Source organism: Acinonyx jubatus, chromosome C2, assembly GCF_027475565.1.
Source record: "Acinonyx jubatus isolate Ajub_Pintada_27869175 chromosome C2, VMU_Ajub_asm_v1.0, whole genome shotgun sequence".
Classification (NCBI taxonomy): domain Eukaryota; kingdom Metazoa; phylum Chordata; class Mammalia; order Carnivora; family Felidae; genus Acinonyx; species Acinonyx jubatus.
Window position 1 is genome coordinate 56,194,203 of NC_069384.1, and position 22,900 is coordinate 56,217,102.

Consider the following 22,900-nt stretch of genomic DNA (forward strand, 5'->3'; position numbering starts at 1 on the left):
AGGGCCCCATATCTTTTGTAATGAGTGACTGTGCATTAAAACTTTAAACCTCCACAAAGCATTGGGAAAGATACACTTGGTTTCCAGTGACCTTGTTTACTTTTTGTTCCCCTTCATAAAAATACCTCTTTGGTGTCCCATTATTTTTGATTGTCTCATTTTTCCTAGCCAAACCATACATTTCATTCCAGATATCAGGTCCTAAGCAAATGAGTATTGTGTATATTTGATGAAGGGGAGAGGAGCACTTAGCTCCTGGTGACAAACACTATATGGGCAGATTAAATACTTCAAAGGAAGGGGCAGAAAGCAAAGACTACTGACTCAAATATTTCTTTTGTATTAATGTTATTTTAATTTATTTTGAGACAGAGAGACAGCATGAGCAGGGGAGGGGCAGAGAGAGAGAACCCCAAGAAGGCTCCATGCAGTCAGCACAGAGCCTGACACAGGGCTTGAACTCACAAACCAAGAGATCATGACCTGAGCTGAAATCTAGAGCCTGAGCCCCCCAGCCACCCCATGATTCAAGTATTTCTATGATACTTTTGTGTCTGCCAGTCCTGCGTACTACAGATGCCCAGGATTAGTGGGGCTACCCCTCTCTTTAGCCCAGTGGCATAATTTCATGACCAAAGGATTGGCTGTTATTTTAGATGCTAAATATATGACAACTTATTAAAAAAATAAAATAATATAAAATTAGAAGTAATTGGAGATTTTCTGTAGTTGGTAGTGGGAAGCAGAAATGAAACTACTCAGAAAAGTCTGAATTCACTCAGTTTCTACAAATTCCTCAACTTTTCTGTATTTAATTGCTTGAATCTTTCTTCCTAACAACTTTCAGCTCTCCATTCTCTGCAGAAAGTTCAAGATTTCCCATTTCTATTTTTGTTTCTTTACTTTACAGTTACAGTTGTATATTGCCTGTAAATTCCCCACTTCCATGACCCCTACTTGACTCAATTGGTAGGTCCTTTCCATACCATATGCTGCACTGTGCTAAAACAATCTCAGATTCGAGGGTCAGGCAAATAACATTTCTTGTTTTATAAATATACATCCTAAACATTTAATGTTGTGAACAGATGGACTTGCTGTGTGAGAGACACATCGTAAAGACAAAACATAGAGGTATGGGGTTTTCTACTGTAATACCCTGAGACCTGCAAAAATATAATCAAACTCATAGTTTATCATGTGCACAATCAAATATTGTACTGAGTCGTCTTTTGTTATAAGTGGAAGGAGTTTGCATACCTGACCCATTACTGATGTTTTGCACAACAAATGTAAATTTTATTTCTTCAGGTCTCGCTTGGTTGATTTTTAGTGTGTGCCTGTTGATAGCCCTTCTGATGCCATGTAATGGCATGTGATCATTACTCCTCTGAGATAGGTTCTGGATCTCTGTCTATAGCAGGCACTTTTGACCATGACTTTATCACATGACTCTGGAAAATGTTTTCTTGGCTCTGCCCATGTGTTCCCTCTCTCAGAATACTCCTATGTAACATCAGAAACCTGAAAGCTCCTTCAGAAGAAATTCTAGCTGATCATGCCTTGCAGGTCTTAGATGAAGAAGCAGAAACTCCAGGTCTTTGTTAGAGGAGAGTATAGTCAGTTTGTGAGGGGCCGGGTGTAACACACTGAGAATGAGCTGTTCATTGGGATCTTAAGAAAGATGAATATGAGAGAAGAATTTATATATATAAAGGATGAGAGAGGAATAGTGGCTATTAATGGCTTCTTAAAAGATCACTTTCCCTTCTGTTCTTTGACTGAAGAACTCTTTGTTGTTAAACACCAGATGCCTTGCTAAGGGCATGGATCATGATTCATCTAAGCCATTCCTGGTACTCTCATTCTTGTCAAATGCTGGATTTGGGATGGGCATGCAATCCTTTTTGTCCAATGTCATGTAAGAAAAAGCTTGTTGAGGTGCTTATGGAAAATATTTTCCTCTCTCATTAAGGAGAAAAAGAAGGCTGCTGGGGTAAAACCAGTCTTCCTCTGTGTTTGGCTCTGAAGGGACTTGCATATGTTTGAAGCTGCTATTGATTTCTTGTTTGGGAGATATCCCAAACACATCTGATAATGATGGAGGAGTATGAAAGGAACCTCAATCCTCAAGGACATCACTGACCTGCTGCACCAATCTAAAATCACCTACTAAGAGATATATTAAAATTGATCTCACCTATATAGGGAATAAAGAGAAAAGTCCACATTAATATTAACCTCTTGTCTTTACTCTCCATCTATACAAAACTTACTCTTGTTTCAGGATCTAGATTAAGTTCTACTTCCTCTGGGATCATTTTTCAACCACTCCAGACTAACTTGATAATTTTCCTTAGATGAATGGAGGTTTATTGCTTGGACATTTAATTCCATGTTTATATGACATATTGAATCTTCAGTGGAATTGTATAATCCTTAGAGGATAGGGATTGCAACCTAACTCACCTTGTTTTATATTTATTAGAGTTTTTATCTCTGTGTAAGCTATCCATTAGGACCTCAATAAACATAGCTTTAATAGCAAACAATTACTGAGCCCATATTCTGTGCCAGGTGATCTTGCTAAATGTTTTGTTACAGCTAATCCTCATTAATCCTCCTGCATTGTAGCAGTTAATCCTCATGACTATATTGCAGAAAGTGCTGTTATATTCCACAGCGCTCTCCTAGGCTAGGCTGGGTGCTCATTAAATGCTGTCATGGCATTCTGTACTTTTCCTTCATAGCACTCATAGTTTCAATTAAAGAACAAAGAAGCTCAGCATGCATTTGGTTGCTTATTGTGCATTTCTCCCCAAGTTAAATCCAGGAGGGCAGGAATAATTTCTGTCATGTATCCCAGGCCATGGAACAGGCTTTGTGTCCTTGTGTGTAGTAGTCTTAAATATTTATAGAATAGGAGACATGAGCTGCATAACATTTGGCACAAGTTCACATTACTGGGGCTGGAGTTCACACTCATGCTAGGTTGTCTCTCTCTAGGGTCCCTGCCCATAGTACCTGTACCATATTGTTTTCTGCTGTTTTGAGTTGTTTCAAACTCTGTTTGAGACTCTGAGTTTACCATCCCATTCTTAACAACCAATGAGAAGATTTCAGGATCCTGATGTAAGCAGCTGAGAATGACAATGGTAATGATGATATCACTATGATTTAGAGAGCACCCCATTTTTTTCTGGGGTTAATGCTTCCTATCCTTAAATTATTATGGCAAATTAGGTTTTATTGCCTACTCATACAGGAAATCAATGCTCAAAGGGGCTACGAAATATAGCTAGGAATGCATAGCTGACAAGCCATGGAGATAAAGTATCAACCCAGGTCTACCTGAAAGCAAAAGCCAGGGTCTTTCCACTTTGCCATACTGCAGCTCTCATTCATCAGACACCCATTATGTGCCAGGAAGTCTTTTAGGTACTTCTTCAGTCATCCAAATAATCCCCTAAAGGAATTGGCCCTTGAACAATGTGGGGTTGGAGCACCGATCCCTCACCAAGCCCAGTCAAAAAATTTGTGTATAACTTTTGACTCTCTAAAAATTTAGCTACTAATGGCCTATGTTTGACTAGAAGCCTTACCAATAACATAAGCAATTATTAATACATATTTTTATACTATATGTACACAGTTGTATATATATATTTATATGTATGTATACTTATTTGTGTGTGTGTGTGTGTGTGTGTGTGTATATTTTACAATAAAGCAAGTTAGAGAAAATAAAATGTTGTTAAGATCATCTTAAGGGGAAGAAAATACATTTACAGTGCTGTATGTATTATTGCAAAAAGTCCACATAGGAGTAGATCTGTGCAGTTCAGATCCCTGTCATTCAAGGATTGACTGTACTATCAGAGTAAGTAAGGTAATAGTGGTTACATGTGAATGAATTTAAAGGTAAGTCAAGAAGTAGGTTTATATAGTCTGGCTGAGCTTTCTAAAAACATGTCAAATTTTCTTGGGAGTGTTTGAACCTATTACACAGAATTTTTAGGTTTATATTTAATGCATACACTGGAGCTAGCAGGAGGGCAGAGGACTTGAATAAGAAGTAAGATGTAATTGCATGGCCAAATCATATTTAGCAGGTATGGGCAAACTAGTTGCAGGCATCTTCAAAGGGCCAGACAATGATGAGATGTATACAAACTCCAAGTTTACGGCAGATGCATCTATCTGTAGTTTAGTCATGTCTAAGGAGATTTGACTGTTAAAAAAATAGCTGATATGGGAGAAATTGAATCTTTGCCTCTGGTGCCATTGGAACAAAAGAGTTGAAATAGAAAATCAAAGATTAGCTGCTTTCTTTTAAGCTACAATGTTGAACCCAGAATCATTGGCCACAACTATGGTCTCACTTTCCAGCCTCTTCCCACCAGACATCTGCTCTTGGAGATTTAATTGCATCTGTCACTTCGGTAATCACGTGCATGTATGTTTTCCAGAAGGATGAGTTGTAGACATTCAGTTTGGGGTTGGATGGTATGATACGCAGCTGGTGTAATGCTAACAGGAGCATTTCATCTATCTCCTCTAACTACTCTGTTAGTGATAGGCTAATGACCATTGCCGGATATGCTTCTCTCTCTAAATGCTCCATCATGAAACCAAGGAAGGCAACACAAAATTAGCGGATGCTGAGAGCTAAAGAATTCACTCGTCCAAGAGGAAATCCTGAAGGGGCAGGGGAGCAAAATACTTGCTTCTTACTTATTTTTATTTTATGTTTTAACACTTTATTCGCACCGAAGAACATTTTTGAATTAGGAAGAGGATTGAGACATACAATGAGAAATGTTGAAAAGGACTGAGCTTATTTAGCCTGAAAACAGAAATCAAAAAGCCAACAAACAAAAAAAATACCTTGCTCTTGTAAATAACACAATTTTCACATCCAGTCAGTCAGCATTTTTAAACAACCCACATAGATATATACACCCTAAAATACCATACCCAAATTATATTCAGCATACAAAACTATTTTTCCCATTGTTCTAAATGCCATGGTTCTGGAAACAGTATAATATCACTCTGTGAGGTGATGGACCACATAAGCCCTTCTACTTTCCAATATTCTAAGGGAGAGTAGAGTATGTCAACAGAACTTCAAGGTTTTTTTTTTTTTCAGAAATAAGACAAAGATTTGTTGTTTCACAGTTTCTGTTTATTTTTAATAATTGCATCCCAAGTTAGATCATTAACTGCCAGGTGATATACTAAACTCTGAAATTCTGATAGAGATTCCAAATTTGAGGGTAATTCTTAGTCAATCAAAGGTAAATAACACAAGAAATATCGTAGAATAACCTTAGAACTGAAGAAAAAGAGACTTTTTTTTCCTGCTTTTCCCTCCAACTTGCCAATATACCATACCCTGCATGGTAAACAAGATGCTTATTATTGATTGGAGCCCAGGATTACACACAGATATATACAGCACATACTTACAAGACTTATTAGGAGGAAATATAAGATGCCTCCCATAACAGGTCCCCTTGTTACAGGAATTTTTAGCATCTGTCTTTCTCCTCCTCCATATTACTTCTACCAAAATTGTAAAAACATAATTCATTTTGTAATTATCTGTTACTGTCATGTTCACACCTATATGTATAATATCTAGAATCATGGTTTGTATTTCACGGATGTTCCAAATATTGGTTGAATAATCAAATAAAGGAGTGAATGAATAAGTACCTTTCTTTATTTATAGGCCAAATTGATCATATGTAGTGTCTTTTCATCAACCATTCTTGAAGCATGATTAAACACACTGAAGAAAGGTGTTGTTTGGATAACTTAATAAAATGATCAGTTTCGCTCTAGAAGGCAAAAAAATTGACTTCATGGTTCTAGGCTTGTAATTCTTAGTTATAGTTGTATATATCATTGAAGCCAATAACTATCTCTCTCCCTCTTTCTCTCTCTTTCTCTCTTTCTCTCCTCTTTCTTCTCTCTCTCCCCTCCCTCTCCCACCCTACACCTACACAGTTGGGTCTGTGGTACAACCATGGTAATTGTCTTTAGTGATGCTTTTTCAGTCCCCAAACCTCACTATGAAAAAAAACAGGAATCCGATTCTGAATGAGCAGCTGGTGGCCTGGTGAAAGTGGTTTAGAGTAGGAGATTCTCAAAATCTGGCTTATACTATCCTAAAGAGCTCAATGAGGCACAACATATCTTATTTCAAAGAAACTTGCCTTCAAGTGTGAATGACTACATAAATAATGATTAAGTAACCTCATTTTGTGGTAATGATCAATACCCTTAAAAATGACAAAAAATTAAAATATGGAGAACAACTCTTTAAGTATGCCCTTGACAGAAATAGGGAACTCTGAATTATCCTCCTTCCTGGGGCTCAACTTGCTACATCAACCATGTGCTTCCTCTTTGTTTTTAGATGAAGGCTTACAATATTCAAGGCTTTCAAGGGTCACATTTTGTTTGATTGAACATCCTTTAAAGTCATATAAATGCTTCCATTGTCTGTAGTTTTCTCTCTGGCTGACTTAATGCTATTGAGAGAACACTCCACTACTCTATGTAAGGAATAACATAAAAAACATGCTGCTCAGTGTGTTTATATCTCACAAAAGCCAACCTAAGAAATCTATCTGAGAAAAAGCAAAAGTCGCATACTTGGAAAATATTTTTAAAGGTTGTTTTGTGTATATTCTTAAGTACTATGTAAGAAACGTAGGAAGAAGTTTCTTAGAATTTAAGACTTACTCATTATCTTTCTTTCTTTAAGAATTTAAAATGTGCTGTCACTGAAAAATTGAATTAAATAATATGCATCTCATGGTGGTGTTGTGGAGAGTAATTAAGACCATGTATAGGGCTTATCACAGAATCTAAGCTATGGCAGGTGTTCAAAATATGGCAGTTGAATTTGCATTTAAATATATTGCATTTATGCCATGTATACAATGTGGAAAAATGATAAAAATGGAGGCATCAGAGAATTTCCCTAGTGGGATTTTGAAGCTACTTTATAAATGAACTAATAAATCAAGGGTAGTATCATAGAATTTAGTCAATATTTAATACAGGATCAAATGTCATCATTATGTGCTTGCTCTTGGTGGTAGACTTTATGGTAAAATGAAACCTATGGGCTATTGAAACACAACATGGAAATATTTTAATAATGAAACTATTTTCCTCAAGATCTTTAATATAATGATACATATGTAATAGCATGGAAATTGCTATATAAAAAATTCTTTTTCAATGGTAACAATAATATAATAAGCTGAAATAATAGGAAACATAACACAGATCAGTAACTAGAATTGTGAGAGACACACTAAAATGAATTCAAAACCTGTTATAAGTGGCAGCACCAAATAATAAAAAGCAGACAATTCTTCCCAAATTAAATGACAAATTAAATGTACTTCCAGTAAAAATCTCAATAAACTATTTTTCGGGAACTTGATAAGTTTTTGAAACAGTAATCAGAAAACATAAGTGTGAAAATAGCTATTTGCAAATAGTTAAGGAAAATGTGGAATGGAAGAGTACTAGAGAGGAAATTAATTTCACTGGAATTAAATATATATTGTAGAGTCATCATCTAAACCAGAGGAAGTGGGATTTTAAGTTGGCACTAGTATGTGTTTTCTACTGTCCTTTTCTTTCAGTGGGAGTGCTTAGTCTATGTACATTTACTGTTAGTAAGTTTTACAGTAGGTATTTTCTATGTAAAACGTATTTTTAAGTTTAAAATCAGTTATGTGATGAAACTTGTAGAAATGTTACTGATTTCAGTGCTCATCAAGCATCTGTTTGCACAATGACCATCTTTCTTGGAGCTCATTTTGTTTTTCAACACTTACTTGGTAAGAATATATGTCCATATATTTTCCAGCTGCTGGTTACTATAATATGACCTTTCTCAACTTCAGTTTTCTTACCTATTAAATGCAGATAACAATAGTAACAATAGCAGAGAGCTATTGTTAAGATTAAGTGAATTACTCATGTAAAAGGTTTACCACAGAGCAAATCAACAATAAATAAATGTTAGGCAATCATACTGACGGTGCTAACTGCGGTGACCGTTTAAAGACTATCCTTTCTCCATTGAATTTATTTTGAACCGTTGTTGAAATTAATTAACCCTTTCAGGGTGGGTCTACTCCTAGTGTTTCTACTCTATTCCAATCTATGTGTCTAATCTCTTACCAATGCCATACTGTTGCTCAATGGCACACTTTCATATCAAGTAGATTGAAATTCCATTTTTGTCCTCTTTCAAAGTTGATTTTGCTATTCTAGTTTATCATTCTGTATAAATTTCACAGTCCCACCACTCCCCTAGGGAGCGGTTTTTGTCCTATGCCCTGGGGATAACAGGACTTGCTGTTCTTTAGGGAAAAATGAATCTAGGTGGTGCTTTTGACCTCCCACCACCCCCAATCCCCAGCCTTAGCAGCTGGCATGCCCCTGAACCACCAACCAGGGGAAGCTTTCGCCAGTCTTCCACTACAATTGCCCAGTCTTTCTTTTGACTACCCGGTAAAGTTCTGTTCTGTTGAGTCTGAACAGATGCAAACCCTCCTTGTGTCTGAGGCTTGTCGGAGTTCCAGATGCTGTTCTCAGCCTTTTGGAAGTAGTTAAAAGATTTTATCTGAATTCCTCTTGCTCACTTTTATAATGGCTTTGTCTTCTTGCCATGCGTTGCCCCAGATGAGCCAGTGCTTGTGTTCTGTCTCTCCTTGAAGGCACCTGTCTTTACATAGACTTGAGGGTTTCTGATTACTTTGGCCATCAATTCTTTTAAAAAATCATGACTTTGTATATTATCCAGCTTTCACATGATGTTAAGGTGGGAATAATGCTCTTTCTGCATTTCTGCACCTGAAACAAAAGTTGGAAGCCCCCAGTGATGTTCATGTAGGCTATCAGCCTTCCTAATCCATCCCGTTTCCTTCTGATTTTGTTGTCTCTTCACCTAAGTCTCTTTTCTTCACGTGGCTGACTGCATTAACTTGTAGTGGCCCCACCTCACTGAATTCTAGTAAATTGGTCAAATAATGTTATGAATCAGGCATTAGGTCCTTTTCTGCAGTGTCGTCTTTATTCAATCCTTCTGAATACCCTCTTCCTTCCTTTGTTCTGCTCAACTTTTTATGACCCTTGCTTGACCTTGGATGAAGTTGTACCTTATAGGATATACTGCCTGACCCTAGACCAGTTTTCTGTTCGGTTTCATGGCCAGGTCCTTTAAAATCTGTCAGTGGAAGTAGGTGTTGTGCACAGCAGCCCCTTCAACGCCAGTCTAGCATGCTTCTGCTGCAAAGAGCTGGCCTCCCCTCCTATTTAGCTCTCTGATATGTTGAAGTATGAAAACATATACTTTTAGCATGTATGTATATATTAAATAGTGTAATTTTTATCATACCCAATGGCCAAAGCTCTGTTATACACTACTATCCTCCATCCCCAGGGAACACTATTTTTACTGTGAATTAGCCTTATTCAGCTTAAGTTATCTTATTTTCTACAGTTCATTCTCTCTCTCTTATTCTCTCTCCATACAGAATATTTTAGATAAGTTAGAAGAATGAATATATTACTTTGTTCCCCTCAGAGAGCAATTTCTTGAGACGACATATACCCTGAGTTTTTCTATCTTGCTACCCTCTCTTTCAGGAGGAGCAGCCTATATATATCATGAATTAGAATTTACACCTTTTTTTTTTACAATTCAGCTTGAATTACTTATTGGCAAGTAAAAATTCTTTCTTCCCTTAGTCCCTCCCGCTCTCCTTCCCTTGCTTCCTTTCTTTTTTGTGACTATAAGCCAGAGCCTAATTTTTTAATGTTTATTTATTTTGAGAGAGAGATCAAGTGAACAGGGGAGGGGCAGAGAGAGTAGGAGAGAGAGAATCCCAATGTCAGGCTGAACGCTGACATTGCAGAGTCTGATGTGGGGCTTAATCTTATGAACCATGAGATCACAACCTGAGTCAAAATCAGGAGTTGGATGCTTAACCCACTGAGCCACCCAGGCCCCCCCCCCCAAGAAACTATTCTAAACTGTAAGTTGCATGTGTTATTGAAAAAATGAGGTGAAATTGTAAGTTGGATTGAAATGAGAGATTATATTTGGCAAAGGCCTATGATCTTAGAATCTTCAACATTTGAATCCTTGAAGGGTTACCTAATGTAAGGGTTCTAATGGGAATGGAAGAGGAGATGTTCTAGAAAAATTTATAATCTTCATTATAAGTTTTAAAACTACAGTTATCAATGCAATTGCAATTGGAACTATTTTCTTGATTTCTCTTTCTGATGATTTGTTGTTAGCACAGAAAAATACAGCTGATTTTTATATATTAATTTGGTATTCTGCAATTTTACTGAATTTGTGTTTTCGTTCTAACAGTTTTTGGATGGGGAGTCTTTAGGGTTTTCTGTATACAATAGCATTTCATCTGCAAATAAAGACAGTTTTACTTCTTCTTGTCTGATTTGGATGCCTTTTATTTCTTTTTTCTTGTCTAATTGCTCCAGGCTAAGTAAATAGACCTTTTTCACAGGAAGACATGTGCCTCTCCACCTGACAGTAGCATAACAGTGAGACAGTGCAGGGACCACGGGCACCTGCCTGTGATGGGAAGATAGAAGAGTGAAAAAAACATTTCCCGCCAGCGCCTCTATCTGGGAGAAGCCCAGCAGGCTCTTTAAGATTAGCAAACGGATCTCTTTTAGAAACAGTTAAGGCGCTTTTCAAACTACTGCTTTGGCGCTGGGCCCCAGAGCAAGTGAGTCTGTGTGCAAGCCCTTTAATGGTGGTATCTCTGTTCCCAAGGCCTTTTGGGTCTCCTGGGTGTAAGCCCCACTGCCTTTCAAAGCTAGACATTTTGGAAGCTCCTGTCTCCAGCACAGGCCCCAAGGGTTGGGGTGCTTGCCGTGAGGCACAAACGCCTTGCTCCTCAGGAAAAAGGCCCTATGTTGTGAGATCCCTCCCGATAATAGGTCACGCAGCAAAGGTGTTTATCCTTTGTTGTGGAGGAACTGTTAGGCTAGGTCTTTTTCAGAGGGAATTGTTCCATATGTAGCTGTATATTTAATGTGTCTGTGAGAGGAGGTGAGTTCAGGATCTTCCTATGCCACCATCTTGCACCTCCCTGGCCCCCAATAGAGTTCTTTAATGTATTTTTACAGCAAGTGAAAACTGTCTTTCCCTTGTGTTGCTTTCATAAGAAATGGTTTCTATTTAAAATTTATTCTTCATTGGCACTTTTCCATGAGTACCTTCCCAATGGTAGTTATGTGTATTGTTTGTCAGAGTTAACTTTACCCAGAATGGTTTTTTCCTCCCAATATGTCAGCAAACATCTCTCCATAGTGGATGATCTTACTTTCTGCAGTTTGCATCAGACCGGGCAACAGGGACTTTCCTCCATCTTTGTGTAGAGATAAAAAACTATTATGGTGTATAAATTGATAAACTGATCAAAAGCTATTATGGTATATATAGAAAACTCCCTGTTAACTGCTAATGTCTTGGATTATATTATTTTGCAGAAGTTGAATATCTGCTCAAGTTCACACAGGTGATAATAGTAGCATTTTTTTTGAGAGGCTGAGCTCCATTTAGTTAAACCATGATAGGGTCTACTTTCTGTTCAGTCTTTCTGCATAACTCCCATTTTATTTGAAATTGCCTGTGTGTATCATTAAAGAAACACATTTATATTTATCCCCTAAAAATAACAGTTCCAGAAGGAAAATAACTATCTTGGGTCTACAATATTTCTCCCATTTAAAGGAGAAATGATTCTTTTGCAATGACTGCTATAAAGTACTCTGACTACTGAAGCTTAGAAAACATGTTAACACTGATAAGAGTTTATAAATGGAATGGAGAATCATAATTTCAACTGAATTCACCCTGTCCTCAGCCATAAGAGACCTGCTGAGCTATTGCATCTAAGCCATAAGAATCTCTTCGTTATATTGAACCTTGCTTGCATAACTTGAGAATATGGGAAACAAAGATTCTAAGATACCCTTCTCAAATATAACAGATACAGAACTATTATCAGCACAACCAAGAAATTGGAAGGGAACATATGGTTCAGAAATTAGTTATAAGGACAATTGCATTTTTACCATCAACACTCAGATACCAGCCTTTTCTGTTAATGCCACAGTAGAAATTACACACAGATTTTATTTTTATTTATTTATTTATTTTTAAAAAGTTTTTAAAACTTTTTATTTTGTTTGTTTATTTTTGAGAGAGAGAGACAGAGAATGAGTGGGGGAGGGGCAGAGAGAGAGGGAGACAGGGAATCCAAAGCAGGCTCCAGGCTCTGAGCTGTCAGCACAGAGCCCGACCCGGGGCTCACACCCACAAACTGTGAGATCATGACCGGAGCCGAAGTTGGAAGCTTAACTGACTAAGCCATCCAGGCGCCCCACACACATATTTTAATAACTTAGAGTTTAAACATAATCTCATCTTAAATTCTGTATGAAATAATAATATCAAAATCATGCAACATTAAAAATTGTCATAAATACAAAAAATATTCTATTTCATTGTTCACTTAATATGCCTACATTTGATTTTTCAGTATAACTGAAAATAGTACATATAAGCAAATTAAAATATGTTCACATGTCTTTTTCTTTAAATAATCACAATTGTGCCATTTAATTTGATTACTTAAACTTGTAACTAGAAGGTATGCTGTGCCCCCCCCCAACTCCCCAGCCACACACACACACACACACACACACACACACACACACACATCTCAGTCTTTGTAGGACTGAAAGAGTTTGGAAATGTAATTTCTATTCTAACTTCTACCACAGGACCATAGATGGACTGAGTGAGTTCAACTTCCCCAAGCCTCCAATCTCTTATTTGAAAATGAGCGATTTGGACCACACATTCTCTAAACACAGTTTTGCATTAACAGTTTGAACTTAAACCACTGTCAAATTTTTACTCAGTAGCAATTGAAATGAAAAGGACCTTTCCTCATATCAGGCAATGCTATTTGAATTTGGTTTGGTAATGATTCAACATTGTTAGAAAGTAATATGTCCCCAACTGAACTTTTAGATAAAACGTGACTGTGTCTTAGAACATAATTAGATTAGAATCAAGTCATCTTAGCTCTTGCTTGGTGAAGACTACAGTGAATTTGATTATTACAGTAGAATTATACTTGGTAGTAAAAGGCCAAACTGTTGGACTATAAGACCGCAAGTGGATAATAGCATGGAGCTAGTCAAGAAAGTGCCAATGGACCCATGTCCAAGAGTTGACTTAGGAAAAATCAATGACGTGAGTTTGGTTTAGTTAGGTCCTTACCTAAATACTTTTTTTCTTATTCTACTTACTCACTTTCAAATTCAAAGCAAGGAATGGTCAATATTCCTGGAGAACTGGCAAGAGAAAGATTGTTGCTGAAAAATTATCTCTTGATGCTATTGTGACTGATCAAAATTTTCTACGGAAGGGTATTTAATCCTGGGTAATCTCATAGCACATGATGATTAACTTTCTTCTCTTTAGCCCTCATTTCTTTAATCAACAATCATACATGTGTGGAATTAGACATTCAAGGAGAAAAAAGATGAGGTCCTCACCTTGACAGGTTATACTTTAGATGAGAAGATAATTGATAAACTAATTTGCAATCAGGAATCTCACATAAGACAGTTAAGGCAAATCACCAACACACATATAATGCCCATTTACCTGACTTGTTAATCATGATGTTCTAAATGTATGTGCACAATCAGTTCATACTTGTTATAATTTGGTATCCACACAGTGATCGATTTGCCAGAAGCAGCTATTACTGGTTTACCAGAGAAAGAAGCCATTGTAAATTTAGTTTTGACAGAAGGCTCTCAGTAAATATGTTCTTTCAGGGAGCTTTTGTATTGAAACTAATGGTGTTTATTTCTTGATTCAACAAATATTGATTGAGTAGGGAGTACATATTATATACTAGACACTTTAATAAGAACTGGGTATTGAGCATAGTTTTTCCTCATAAACATGGATATGTGATGCTGACACTCTACAGCCTGCCAGTTTTCAAGATCAGATGAGATCCAAAGTTTCCATACTTGAATTCAATCTCTTGAATGAAACTTGTCTCTTAGCCCCCTTGCAACTTCAAGGTGTCTGGCCAATGATGTATGCCCACAGTATAGATGGAATAATTGGTATCTGGGTCCATCAACTATCTCAATCAGAGCTCTTCAGAAACCTCAGATTGTCAGGGCAGATAGTAGAAAACAAGGAAAGTAAATAGAATTTTGTGTGAGCTTTGAAGGAAAGACTTAGATTGTTGAAGACATGGAGGAGAGGTACTCTATGGAAACCATGCTACTTAAACAAGGAAAGCAGTGCAAATGTACTGAGAAGGAGACAATTGAGATGACATGTAGGAAAAGCGTCCAAATAGTGAGACATATCGGATTTTCAAGTTTGTGGCATGTTTTATTGTCCTCTACTTCTTTCTTAAACATTGTATCAAGCAAAGAATTCACCACAGAGAGGATTTATAATGCTGGCTTCATTCAGATAAACCATGGCTCAAGTAAACTATAACTTTTATTAAGGAGCTAATATATTTCAGCATTCAGTGGCTATTTCTCAGACAACTCTACTTGGTGAAATTATAGAGAGATTACAAAACTCTAACGTGGCTTTCTGATCCTTGGAAAGTCTTCAAAATTACTCTTGCAAATGTGAAATTGATGAGCTTGACGTACACTAACATGCTGACATTTCTGACTTGGCTTATTTGTGAAACTCCATAAATCATCAGAATTAGGTACTTAAAATCTGATAATAATTTACACAACTACTATATTCATTCGGTGTTACTGAGCTTTAAGTCACTATGTTTAAAATTGATTATGTCTAAATATCCCCACATCCAACCTTTTACTTGTTTCATTACTTGCTGTTGACTATGATTTTACTTTACTTTCAACTAAGGAGTAATTCCTTTCACTTTTAAGCACTAATTTTTAAATTTTTTGAATAGGTAAGATATTTATGAGGCTAAAATTACATATATTTATTGCACATATATGTCTGTGTATATGTATGTGTATACATGTGCATATGTGTGTCTTTGCTAGAAAAAAACTCTTTCTCCTTTCAGTACCTTTTGCTAACCTCCAAGTTCCCACTCCACTGTGCCCTCCCACTGACAGCAAACACTGTTATTGCAATTTTATATACTTCCAAATATTTTTGTCCATCTACAAGTAAGTTACAATACATACTATCTTTCTCTTTTTATCCCAAAGGGTAGTATACACATCACCCTGACCTTCACTTAGTTCTGTTTTCACTCCAAACATATTTTTAAGATGTTTCTATGCTATTACCTAAGAGTTTCCTTGGCCATCATCCATTTTTAAACGTTTTTTAGAAATGTTATTTGTTGTATTTCTTATTTCGAACCATTTTGGGAGTAGGAGAGATATGTATGACTACAGATTCAAACACTAAGGTTCAAGCACTAAAAATCCAAAACCTTGTCAAAACCATTCTGGGGTGGCTGTTACCTTACTGTGATAAAATAAGGATTTATTATGGTTTGATTACCATTTCCAATATTCAGAATTCCCTGCCAGGGTGTTCTAAGGTGACTTTGAAATCAGTGATCCATTAAACTCTTGAATTCTAAACCATCTGTTAATTCTGAGGCAAAAGATGATTTTACACATAATATCCTGAGTTCATATCCATTTCCCTTGTGAAGGGAAAGTGCATCTATATTCCAAAGATCTCTCCCACCCTATTCTTTAAACCAGTGTTACCTTGAAAACTTATTACATCAATACTTCACATTTTTATATCTGACACTGAAAGTGTTCACTTGTTCACTTGTACTGAGTGAAGTAGATATAATTTAGCTTCTTTTTAATGGGGATGATCTTCCTATGTACATTAGTTGTTAGGAGCTATAGTTAGTAAAGTATAAACAAATACTAACTGGAGATTATTGAGGCAGAGAGGCCTGTGCTTGTCACTTCCTGCAGACTGTAGCACTTTCCCCTTTTCTAGTGGCTCCTGCTGATCTTCTGTATCACTTCTTTTCTGTTGATAAAGATTCTTGTCATCTCTATAACTCTTGATTCCTGTCTGTCACCACTTTAGCAGCTCACTGCTATATTTCATTTTCTGACTACTGGGAATTTATTTTTCCTTTCTTCTTGTCTCTCCCAGCCAGAACTCTCTGGCTTTGGCATAGACAGGACTTGGTGCTAACAGTTAGCTTGGCCACAGTGAGTTATTAGTGCTATTTGACAAAAATGTCCAGTTCTTGCCATTCAAAGCATTTGGTAGCTAGCATTTGGGACAATCTCTTTGGAGTTACGTGGGATCAAGTAACTAACTTCTGGTCAATAAGTTGTAGACAGAAGTATCTGTGTTTCACTTACTGGCTGAATATTGCATAAATAAATTTTCTCTATACTTTCTGTCACAGAGGTTGGGAATATTCAAGTTAGTGGCTTCTCTGAAAAACATAAGTCCAGTGTGACTACAATAAGCATATCCCTCCTTATTAACCCCAAATAAGTCTATGGATTGAGTAAAAAAGTGATATTTCTTTTTTGTTTGTTTATTTGTTTTAAACCACTGAGATTCCCAAGTATGTATTACCATGGCATAATCTAATCTATAGCCTATCCTATACAACCTCCAAGAATATTTCTTCTTGTTGGTAAATGAATAACACATCATTTCTGTGCATAGTTCATGTAGTCATAATTCATGTAGTCATGGGGCAAGACAGAGAGACAATACTTTTCTAGCACTGGTATATTAGTGTATGTTCCCATTACTTCCAAGTTCAGTGCTTTCCCAGAGGCTGAAGATACCATTTATTTGGATAATCTGACAAAGATCTGAAACCAAATCACTCATAAAGCAGGGGAATACTCATCTGGGTATGGAAAAAAATGGTGGAACCAGAGGTTGGCCCTGGAAGAGTTGGAACAATGAACCAGGTGAAGGTGATAGGAGGAAGGCCTGTCAGCATACCTCCTAAAATAAAACCTGTAACATGGAGTAAGAGCTTATTCAAGACAACATCCAGGATTAGAGGGAATACCAACTGAAGTGACAGGTGCCTTGTGATAGACAAACAGAACACAACCCAGAGACCCAGGAGGCCTCAGGTAGCAGGGAAACCAGAACTTATTTACAGATATGACTTTTAGGTCTAAGACTACCATTCCTGGAAGACTGGTAAGCTAAGTAGAATTCTAAACCTGGGAATGTTTACTATACTTACTTATATACTTAACTATAATCAAGAGAGAAGACTTGTCCAAAGTACAAGTTGAAACATGGGTATAAGTCAGGGGTTAACCAGAGGGACAAGGCAAAGTCTCAGTTATTGGGTCTGTATAGCTCATGGTTTGGATCTGACCAACCACATTAGTAAAAATACTAAGCAATAGTGTCAAGTTTCTTAGATTTCTCCTGTTTATGTTCAGAATTGGTTCTTGATTTTTGGTGGACTTGATCTTGCAAATTAAGGTCATGTGGTCCCAACCTTAGAAAAGGAGGTCATACTGAGAAGGAGAACCTAGAACAACCTTACTAGTTCAATAAATACTCTTTGTTCTATGTCTGTTTTTCTCTCTGCTTTGTCCTTACTTTCATTATATGAATAATCAGAATTGCTGGAAGTGGCTAGCAGAGTAGAGAAAGAATAGATCAATAGTTTGATCAGATCCTCACTTATTTATCTTGAAATGTATGCTGCCTTCCAATCTGTGTGGTTCTTTTTAGCACGTTTCCGAGACTTACATGTCTGTGACTTACAACATGGCATTGTTCCCAGATACGACCTTGGTTGCCTCTCAATTAAATTTAGTATACTACCCCAACCCCAAACTCCTGCATGCCTTCAGGCTGCTGTGGATTTTGCCTGGGCTCACAAGCCTTTACTTCAGTGCTACTCCAGTGTGGCTAACTGGTTTGACCCAGCTTTTTAAACTGGATTCAGACAGGTTCCTTATCAATAAACATAACTACTTCAGCTTTGATGGATTGGTCCTAACACTTGCTGGAATCCAAGGAAGTCTCATAGGTATGATGTTTCTACTCAAAAGACAGAAATATTTCCTATATACAAGTAATTAGAGCAATTTAAGTATGTTCCTTTTATACAGAAATAGGGAAATACAGCTTAATTTTGAAGAGTAGGAAGAAAAAAAGATAAAAAAAAAAAAAAAACCACGATTTCTCCAAACAGCAATTTGGTAAGATAAAACAGAGCTGTAAGTAACATATTAGTGACATATTATGTTTTAAAATAATTCTTGAAAAAAAATAATTCTTGAATGAAAGCCTGGACATCTATACAATAAAAAATGATTTTGCCTCTGAGTTGCTTTCTACCTGGACAAAAATTATATAATCTTTCTGTTCTCAGTAAAATAAAGGGAGAAAAGCTAGACTAGGTTAACTCCAAGGTCACATTTAATATATAATTATTATTTTGAGACATTTTTCAGGTCACAGTCTCTGATTTAAAAGACATGTAACTATGTTTTATTTTAAGATTAATCGTTTAGAAAAAAATCTGTGGTTAATCATAAGAACTTCTATATTGTAAAAAACAATAATGACACATGCCACTTATTAAGTTTATTTTGTACCAGGTACAAAATATTACTGGTCTTACTCGTTTCATTTTGTTTGGTGCTCCCTATTGCCTTGTATTAGTTTGCCAGGGCTGTCATAACAAAGTATAGACTGGGTGGCTTAAACAACAGAAATTAATTTTGTCACAGTTCTGGAAGCAAGGAGTCTGAGATTAAGGTACTCTCAAGATTGCTTCCTTTTGAGAGTGGAGCGGGAAGGATCTGTACGAGGCATCCCTCTATGGCTTGCAGATGGCCATCTACTCCCTATATCTCTTCACATGTATTCCCTCTGTATCTGTCTGTGTTTAAATTTCCTTTTCTTATAAGGACACCAGTTATATTGGGTTAGGGCCCACCCTAATGATTTCCTTTTAACTTAATTAGATTATTTGTCTTAGATCACACAGCTAGTAAATAGATTGGAACCCAAATCCATTTCACTCATACTCTTCTACACTTAATTATTAGCCATTCTCACTTTCCCAAAATTACAATTATAAGGAATTGAAAGCTGCATGGGCTGTGACTATCGTCACAGAAACAAGTTATTTTAAGAGTTAAAACAGTCTTCAATGGAGCTCAAGTACATGTTAATTATCAGAGGAAAAAGGAAAAAAAGAATACATGTTAAGTTTCAAGAGATATTTGGCTTTAAACTATGTAATTACTTATAAAATATGTTTAACAGTTTTTTTCTTATGATAAAAATAATGCATATCTATTGTAGTATTTGGATAATATGGAAGTATATAAAGAAGAAAAGTTATAATCACACAAAACCCCATCCTTTGGAGCTAAATATTAGTATTTTTCTTTTGAACATTTTAAGGAAATATATACTGATATACTATATATAGTTTTAAACCTTGCTTTTTTCACTAAAAGTGGTATATAATTAACCTTTCATCTATGATTCATTATTCTTTGGTATCATGGCATTTTTCTATTACTTCATATATTGAAATAATTTCAGACCTATAGAAAAGTCATAAACAATACTACAAAGCACTCTGGTTATACCCAGATTTCCCAGTTGTTAATATTTAACCATATTTGTCTCATTTTTGCTTTCTTGTGTGTGTGCAAGTGTGTTTGCTAACAAGGACATTGAATTACATAACCACAGTAGAATTATAAAAATTAAGAAACTAACACAAATATAGGAATATTACCTAAGATACAGCTCATATTCAAATTTCACCCATTGTCCCAATAATGTCATTCACAGCAAAAGTAGAAATTTGGTTCCAGGATTTTATTGAGGTTCACACATTCTATTCAGTTCTTTCTAACTTTTAACTTTTAAAATGTGAATAGTTCTTTAGTCTGCCTTTGTCTTTCATGGCTCTCATATTATCAGGTTAGGTATCTTGTAGTTTGCAACACCCCATTTGGATTTTATTATATTTCCTCAAGATTATATTTGATTTCTGAATTTTTGGCAAGAATACTACCAAGTGATGTCCTGTCCTCAATGTAATCAATCTATCAGAAGGTATGAGATATTGGTTTACCTGATTGCTTGTGATTTTAAATTTGATCATTTTATGAAAATGATGTCTGCCAGGTTTCTTCACAGAAAAATCATACTATGTAACATTGGTATATATAAACAAATAGAGCAGAATAAAAAGTTCATAAATAAAACCATATGTATATGACCAATGAAATTTTGACATAGATGCCGGGCACACTGAGTAGGGAAGATTTATTTCAACTATTTGTGCTAGAAAAATTGCAAAATTGAAAAATAATGAGCCTCAATCCTGAGCTCACACCATGCACAAAAGTAATTCACAATGGATTTTATTCCCCAGTGTATGAGCTCTAATTATAAAAAGTCTAGAAAAAAACATATAGAAAAGGTTTCTGACTTTGGGTTTGGCAAAGAGGATACAAAAATTTCAAGTCATATAAAAAATCTAAAAATTCCACTATATCAAAATTAAAACTCTTGCTCTTAAAAGAGACTTTAAAAAATGAAATGGTTGGGGCGCCTGGGTGGCTCAGTCGGTTAAGCGTCCGACTTTGGCTCAGGTCATGATCTCACGGCTTGTGGGTTTGAGCCCCGCGTTGGGCTCTGGGCCTGGAGCCTGCTTTGGATTCTGTGTCTCCCTCTCTCTCTGCCTCTCTCCCACTCATGCTCTGTCTCTGCCTATCAAAAATAAAGAAACGTAATAATAAAAAAATTTTTTAAAAATGGAATGGCAAAGTAAAGATGGAGGGAAAAGTTTTTCAAAACATATATCTGACAAAGGACTTGTATCCAGCATGTCTATAATATATAAAAAATTCTTATAATAAAATAATAAGACCACCAAATTACAAAATAAATGAGCAACAAATTTGAACTATTTCAAGAGGATATACAAATTAGCAAAAAAACAAAGCAGGTAAAAAGATGATCAATATCATTGTCATAAGAAAGGGCAAATTAAAACCACAATAAAATGGCAGTGCCCTCAAAATTTAAAATTAAAAAGGCTGACCCTACCAAGTTTTGGAAAGGATGTGGAGGAACTGGAACACTTATACACTTCAGTGGAAATGTAAACTGATACCACTTTGGAAGAATTTGTCAGTTTCTTAAATATGAAACATATACATACCATAAGACCCAGTCATTTGACTCTATTTCTCCAAGAGAAATGGATGTATACATCCATAAAAGATTTATAAATAATCATGTTTTGGGGATTTTGACAAGGATTACATTGAATTTGAGGATTGCTTTGGATGTTTTAACAATAATAATTCTTCTAATCCATTAACACAGGGTGACTTTCCATTTAATTGTGTCTGCTTTAATTTCTTACATTATTGTTTTATAGTTTTCAGTATTCTAGTTCTTTGCTACTCTACTTAGTTTTATTCTTAAGTATCTTAATTCTTTTCTATGCTGTTGTAAATGAGATTATTTTCTTTACTTCCTCTTTGGATAGTTCATTATTGGTGTACCAGAAATGCAACTAACTTTTGTACATTGATTTTATACCCTGAACTTTACTGAATTTGTCTATTGGTTCTAACAGTTTTTGTTTGTTTGTTTGGTTTGGCTTGGTTTGGTTTGTTTTTTTGTGTGAAATCTAGGATTTTCTACATATAAGATTATGTTCTCTACAAATAGAGATGATTTTACTTCTTCTTTTCTGATTTGGATGCCTTTTATTTTATTTGCAGTGGCCAGGACTTCTATTAACTGTGGACTTTTCATACATGGCCTTATCGTGTTGAGGTAAGTTCTTTATATACTTTTTTTTTTTTGGTGAAAAGATACTGAAGCTCTTCAAATGCTTTCTCTGCATCTATTGAGATAATTGTGTGATTTTTGTCCTTCACTGTGTTGATATGTTGAAAAGATTTGCAAACCCTATATCTGATAAGTGTTAACTTCCAAAATATATAAAGAACTCCTACAACTGAAAAAAAAACTAATTAAAAAAAAACAAATAACCAGAGCAAAGGGGGAGCAAAAGAATGGGGCACTTGGGTGGCTCAGTTGGTTAAGCATCTGACCTCAGCTCAGGTCATGATCTTACAGTTCATGAGTTCGAGCCCTGCGTCGGGCTCTGTGCTGACAGCTCAGAGCCTAGAGCATGCTTCAGGTTCTGTGTTTCTGTTTTTCTCTGCCCCTTCCCTATTCACACACTCTCTTTCTCTCTCTCTTTCTCAAAAATAAAATAAATAAACATTAAAAATTTTTTATTTAAATTTTAATAATTTCAACCAATAAAAATATATACATGAAAACATTTTAAAAGGAAAAAAAAACATAATAGGAAAAGACAGAGAGGAAGGAATTCCGGGAGAAGAAACAGCAAGTACAAAGGCTCTGAGACAAGAAAGAACTTTTCAGTAACCAAAAGAAGACTACTATGTCTGAAATGCAGGAAGATGTGGTAGTGAGGACTAGAGTCAGGTAAGGTTGGAGAAGCCAGCAGATACGAGTTCCAAAGGACTTTATGGGCCTTTCTCTTTCTTTTTCTTTCTTTCTCTCTTTCTCTGTTTCTTTCTTCCTTCCTTCTTCTTCTTCTTCTTCTTCTTCTTCTTCTTCTTCTTCTTTTGATTTTGCATGTTCTGTTAAATGCAAAAAGACTCCAGTAGGAAGTAGGAAAGTACTCTCCAAATGTGAAAGATTACTCTGGCTGTTAAGCAAAAATAACTTTGAGGAAGACAATAGTAGAAGTCAAGTGACCAGTGGGGA